General features: G+C 47.1%; 1 pseudogene; it reads right to left on the bottom strand.

Moving 5' to 3' along the window:
- LOC125536695 (RING-H2 finger protein ATL40-like) lies at positions 1-4,861 on the bottom strand (annotated as a pseudogene).
- Positions 4,862-6,312: the final 1,451 nt, after the last annotated feature.

Raw genomic sequence — 6,312 nt, 5'->3', positions numbered from 1 at the left:
CTACACCGGTGGCAGAGCCGGCTCTGGCGGCAACGACGACATTTTGCTAGCCTTCTGCGGCTCCACATGGCACCGGCAGACCGGACAGGTCGCATGAGAGTGGAACCACGTGTCGATGCACCCGACGTGGAACGTGTGCGCGCACACCGGCAGCCGCCGCACATTCTCCCCACCGGACAGAGCCTCCAGGCACACCGCCCACTGGGCCTCGCGGTCGCCGGCACCGGCCGAAGCTGCGGCGCCGTACACGAACGCTGGCATGGCCGTAATGGACGCCTGTGGTAGGCCGCCCCGCTCGACGGCCGACGTGGCCTTGTCGTGCATGGCCACCACCGGCCCGGCGAGCAAGCGGCCGATGCAGGAGATCACGAACAAGATCTCGCGGTAGAGCGCGAGCGCGATCCCCACACGTACCTGACGAACGCGGAGAGTAGGACGAGGAGCAGGAGCACCTGGTACGACGCGAGCACCAGCGCGCTCCCCTGCCCGACGTTGAAGACACCGCCGCCGCGCGCCTGCCACTGGAGCCTCGAAGGCTTCGTGCGTGCAATGCTTGCGACCTGTGTGCAAGTGCAATGCATTGATGGCGCCGTCGGCGATTGTTTTGTAGGCTGAGGATTAAAGCCTCTGGAAGAACCGGATAATGCCTTCCGTTGACGACGCAGGCAGCTGCATCTAAGGCAGGGCGGATTTGAGTTTGATTTATTGAGCAAGCAGCGTCGCCTCTGGCATTTGAATTTAGTCCTAGACTAGATATTGTGATCTTGGATAATATATAATGATCGAATGCCAATTAGGGCCGCCGGTTCTTCTTTTAGCACGGAGGCTCCATGGATAGACGACAAAATGCAGGGTATATGCCATGGTTTAGTATATGATCATGCCATCAGCTGTCTGGCATCTTTTCTCATTTTGTATCAGGCTTAAGCTTATCGTGTTCGAACCACCGCGTGCAGGTACCCCGGGTGAAACTAGTCCAAGATATTTCCTCCATAGTCGATGTGATCCACGACCCAGTCGCCAAGACTCTCAAGGAGGAAAGAGGCAAAGGATGAACGGATTATACGATCTAAATGTGTGGTATATTTGGTTTGGTACGTTGCATTCTGATTGTTGAACATACGATTTGTGCATGTATATTGTATACCTCGGCCCATCTCCTAGACATTGTATAGTTGAGGTTGTGGCCCACTTTGTACTCCATATATACGTGCGCTATGCACCGGTCAATATATCGTGTAGCATTGCCAAAACTCTCGTCTCCAACATGGTATCATACCTCCGATCCTGAACCCTAACCCTCTGCCGCCGCCGCCGCACCACGCCGCCACTGCGGCCGCGTCTCTATGCTGCCGCACCGCCGCCCGTGTGTCCAGCTGCCGCCTCCTCCCCTCGCTTCCGTCCTCCCTACCCTAACCCTAACCGCGCCGCCGCCCCAAGCCGTGCCGCCTCTCCCTTGCCGCGCCGCCCTCCCCGTGTGCCGCCGCACCACCTCCCATATATCGTGTAGCATTTGTTGGAAATACGAGCAATTTACCAAATAATTTTATTAATAGAAATATTAGATAAAGCATGACTAATATAACAAGGATAAAAGTAGTCATGCGATCTGACAGAGAGAAGGTAAATAACATCTTCATATATGAACTGCAACCAAACATGTCTAAAGCAGATAGTAGAACAGGTTGCATAAATAGCGTAGAACCTAACATATGTAGGACAGACACTAGAGCAAAGAACTGTGAGAGAACCTCTAACAGAAAGAGTAAGAACACGTACGGGACAGCAGCAGCAGTAGCACTGGACTTGGGGTTGGTGTCGTCGCCGGCCATGTCGTCAAGAAGGTCGTCGACGTCGGGGAAGAAGTCGTCGTCGGGGAAGTAGTCGTCGGAGTCCGGGGCGTCCGTGACGAAGAAGTCAGTAGTCGCGCTGAGCGCTCCCCAAAAACCTTATCACCCTTCTCCCGTACAGGACTCAAAAGGTGCGGTTCCGGAGGCCTACTATCCCGACCTGCGGTGCACGCCGCAAGCCGGGATGTGGAAGAACATAGCAGCAACGCAGTGCTCAGGAACTTGTGGCGAGAGGAAGAAGAGGTTCTGGTGCGTCTCTGTGTGAGGAGCGACCTCCCTTTTATAGGTGCAAGAGAAGGAGGCGAGAGGTTGTGCTGGGAGCTGAAGAGAACGAGGGAGACGAAACGAAAAGGTGCGTCGTTCGTATTCAATCTCCACTACACCAAAACATTTCAGCTTCCGCGTGACCTTTCGTATACCCGTCGTGCGTGGCAAAAATTTAGACATCGGCTCGACTCATTCCCGCAACCCGCGGCGCGACGCGGCGTGACGAGGCGTGGCGAGGTGGGCGGCGGAGGAGGAGCGCGCGTGGATGTCCCTCTTGTTCTCATCCTCATACATGTGGAGAAAGAGCCTCCCTTATAAAGAGGTTCAACTTCCTCTAAACTAGCAATGTGAGACTAAACTTTAGTTCCACCTCTTGCCTTGCACGAATGGGTTGCGTGGGCCTCTAGGATTTATTAGGAATTTCTGAAACTGCTATTTGGCTAGGCACAAAATAAACACAATTCCAGCAATCCCCCACCAGATCCCAGAGGCACACAAAATTTGCCTTTGGTTTCAAAACACTGTTTTATATACCGGTACTGCAGTGGAGACTGTTAAGTTGAACTTACACCTAAAACTCTATACTACACTAGTAAGCAACTTGAACAGTGGACTGGGCCTTGAACTGCAAGTTTTCTGCGAATCTAGCTTCACATAAAACCTTGACCGATACGTGACTACCGTGGGTCTTCCCTGCGGGTGGAGTTTATGCGTCATACTCCGAGACATTTCATGAATTTACTAGAGAGAACCCTACTCTCATAGATTGCGGCGTTTGACAATCAGACTCATATAGGTGTGTTCTTCAAAAGATGTTCTGCAGGACAATATCTCTACTTAAATGAGCCACTTAGAACACATTAAGATATACATCATCCTGCCATGCAGATTTAGGAGAGTATTGCATCTTCATGGAGTGGTATTGTTAACAGTAAGGATACTCCCCTCTCAGTTGACCAACAGGTTGTCTTCCACATCTAATTCACGGGATCTCCGATCACATAGACTAGGTTACCACTGTGAACAACTCATATTGTGGATCTCATACCCATCTCCCTCGATGCATTATCTATCACATTACGTGATAGACCCTTAGTGAAAGGATCTGCCATATTTTTAGACGTTTGGATATAATCCAATGCAATAATTCCGGAGTTTCTCATTTTCCTGACAGGCTTTAACCTTCTCTGAACGTGTCTTGATGACTTCATGTTATCCTTTGAGCTGCTCACTTTCGTGATCACAGTTTGATTGTCGCAGTTCATAAGGATTCCCGGTTCAGGTTTCTCAACAACCGGTAAGTCATTCAAGAGCCAGCGAAGCCAATCTGCTTCGACCGTAGCTGTATCTAGTGCTGTGAGTTTTGCTTCCATTGTTGACCTCGTTAAGATGGTCTGCTTGCAAGACTTCCAAGAAACAGCGCCACCTCCATGAGTGAATACATAACCGCTCGTGGCCTTTATCTCATCAGCATCTGAGATCCAGTTTGAGTCACTATACCCTTCAAGCACCTTTGGGTGCCCGGTGTAGTGAATTCCATAATTCGCAGTGCCTTTCAAATAACGCAAAACTCTCTCTAGAGCTTTCCAATGCACATCTCCTGGTTTTGAGACAAACCGACTCAGTTTGCTAACAGCAAAAAAGATGTCAGGTCTTGTAGCACTGGCTAAGTACATAAGCGAGCCAATAATCTGAGAATATTTCAATTGATCTCTAGCAATTCTTCGATTCTTTTGAAGTAACACACTCGCATCATATGGTGTTGGAGAGGGCTTGCAGTCACTATAGCCAAAGCGACTCAAGATCTTTTCCACGTAGTGAGATTGAAGCAATGTAATCCCAACATCATCGTCTCTCAACAATTTGATGTTTAGAATGACATCAGCCACTCCTAAATCCTTCATCTCAAAACATTGAGATAGAAAATCCTTGACCTCCTTAATAACATTCAGATTTGTTCCGAAAATCAGTATGTCATCAACATACAAGCAAATGATAACTCCCCCATTCCCACCATGGCGATAGTACACACATTTATCTGCTTCGTTTACAACAAAGCCTGCAACTGTTAAAGTTCTTTCAAACTTCTCATGCCACTGTTTGGGTGCTTGCTTGAGTCCATACAAAGACTTTAGCAACTTGCACACTTTTCCTTCCTGACCATCTAGTACAAACCCATCTGGTTGTTCCATATAGATTTCCTCATCCAACTCTCCATTTAGGAAAGCAATCTTAACATCCATTTGATGAACGAGAAGACCTTGTGAGGCAGCTAGTGAAAGTATAATTCGAATAGTGGTCAGTCGAGCCGTAGGTGAGTAAGTATCAAAGAAGTCTTCACCTTCCTTTTGGGTATAACCCTTAGCCACGAGCCGAGCCTTGTACTTTTCAATAGTACCATCACGCCTAAGCTTCTTCTTGAATACCCATTTGCATCCTATAGGTTTGCACTCATAAGGACGATCAGCTATCTCCCAAGTTTCATTCGCCAAGATGGAATCCATCTCGCTATGAACCGCTTCCTTTCAGTAGTCAGCATCTTCAGATGCATAGGCCTCTGAAATAGAACTGGGAGTATCATCTATGAGATACACAAGGAAATCATCACCAAAGGACTTTGCAATCCTCTGTCTCTTGCTCCTAGTAGGAACTTCATTATTCTCCTCCACAAGACTTTCAAAGTGTTCCATCAAAATGACATGTTCGGTAATTGTAACTGGTTCCTGATTTGATGAACTAGGCATCTCCTGATTAGATGAGGTAGCCATATCCTTCATGAGAAAGATATCTTCAAAGAAAGTCGCATCATTCGACTCCGTGATCGTACTGACATGTATGTCAAGTACCTCAGATTTTACAACCAAGAATCTATAACCAATGCTATGAAAAGCATATCCCAGGAAAACACAATCCACGGTCTTTGGTCCAAGCTTGCGCTTCTTTGGAATTCGCACATTGACTTTCGCCAAACAACCCCAGGTGCGTAGATAAGAGAGTTTTAATCTTTTCTTCTCCCATTCCTCGAATGGAGTTATCTCTTTATTCTTTGTGGGAACTCGGTTTAGGAGATGACATGCAGTCAATATCGCCTCCCCCCATCATGCCTTAGAGAGACCCGATGTGTCTAACATGGCGTTAACAAAATCTGTTAGAGTACGGTTCTTTCTTTCGGCCACCCCATTTGACTGAGGTGAATAGGGAGGCGTCCTCTCATGGATTATACCATGTTCCGCACAAAACGCATCAAATTCATTGGAAAAATACTCTCCACCACGGTCGGACCTAAGCCTCTTGATTTTTTGATCAACTTGCTTTTCCACTTCAGCTTTATAGATCTTGAAAAATTTCAAAGCCTCATCCTTATATTTTAGAAGATACACACGGCAGTATCTAGTGGAGTCGTCAATTAACATCATTAAATATTTCTTTCCACCTTTTGTCAAAACACCATTCATTTCACATAGATCTGAATGTATGAGTTCTAGTGGTGCAAGATTTCTCGTTTCTGCAGTCACATGAGACTTACGAGGTTGCTTAGCTTGCACACACACTTGACACTTGGATCCCTTGACAGTGGTGAAATTAGGGATTAAGTTCAACTTCGCTAGTCGCGACATGCAACCAAAATTAACATGACAAAGACGTGAATGCCACACATTTAATTCACTATTGTTGCAAATATGATTAACAACTTTATTGCAAACGTCTGATAAGGATAAACGAAACAGGCCTCCTGACTCATAGCCTTTACCAACAAAGGTTCCATACTTGGATATTATAAATTTATTCGACTCAAAGACAAGCTTGTAGCCATCTCTACACAGAAGAGATCCGCTAACAAGATTTTTATTGATGGAGGGGACATAATGCACGTTCTTCAGCCGCACGATCTTCCCTGAAGTAAACTTCACATCGACCGTGCCAACACCACGAACAGAAGCACTTGAACCGTTGCCGATCAGCACGGTTGAAGTCCATGCGGTCTGATAAGACGAAAACATGAAAATATCATCGCATACATGCACATGAGCACCCGTGCCAATCAACCAATCAGGAGAATGACATACTGAAATAATAGTGGGAAATATACCATACCCAGCATCCTTCATGTCAATTTCTCCAATGACAACATTAGCGGTCTTACCGCCTTTCCCAGGATGACACTTGTCATAGCGATTAGGGCAACTAGGAGCCC

The sequence above is a fragment of the Triticum urartu genome, chromosome 1A (assembly GCF_056163025.1).
Source record: "Triticum urartu cultivar PI428250 chromosome 1A, HENAU_Tu73, whole genome shotgun sequence".
NCBI classification, from domain to species: Eukaryota; Viridiplantae; Streptophyta; class Magnoliopsida; order Poales; family Poaceae; genus Triticum; species Triticum urartu.
The sequence above is the reverse complement of the archived record's forward strand: the minus strand, read 5'-3'. Positions and strand labels throughout refer to the sequence as shown.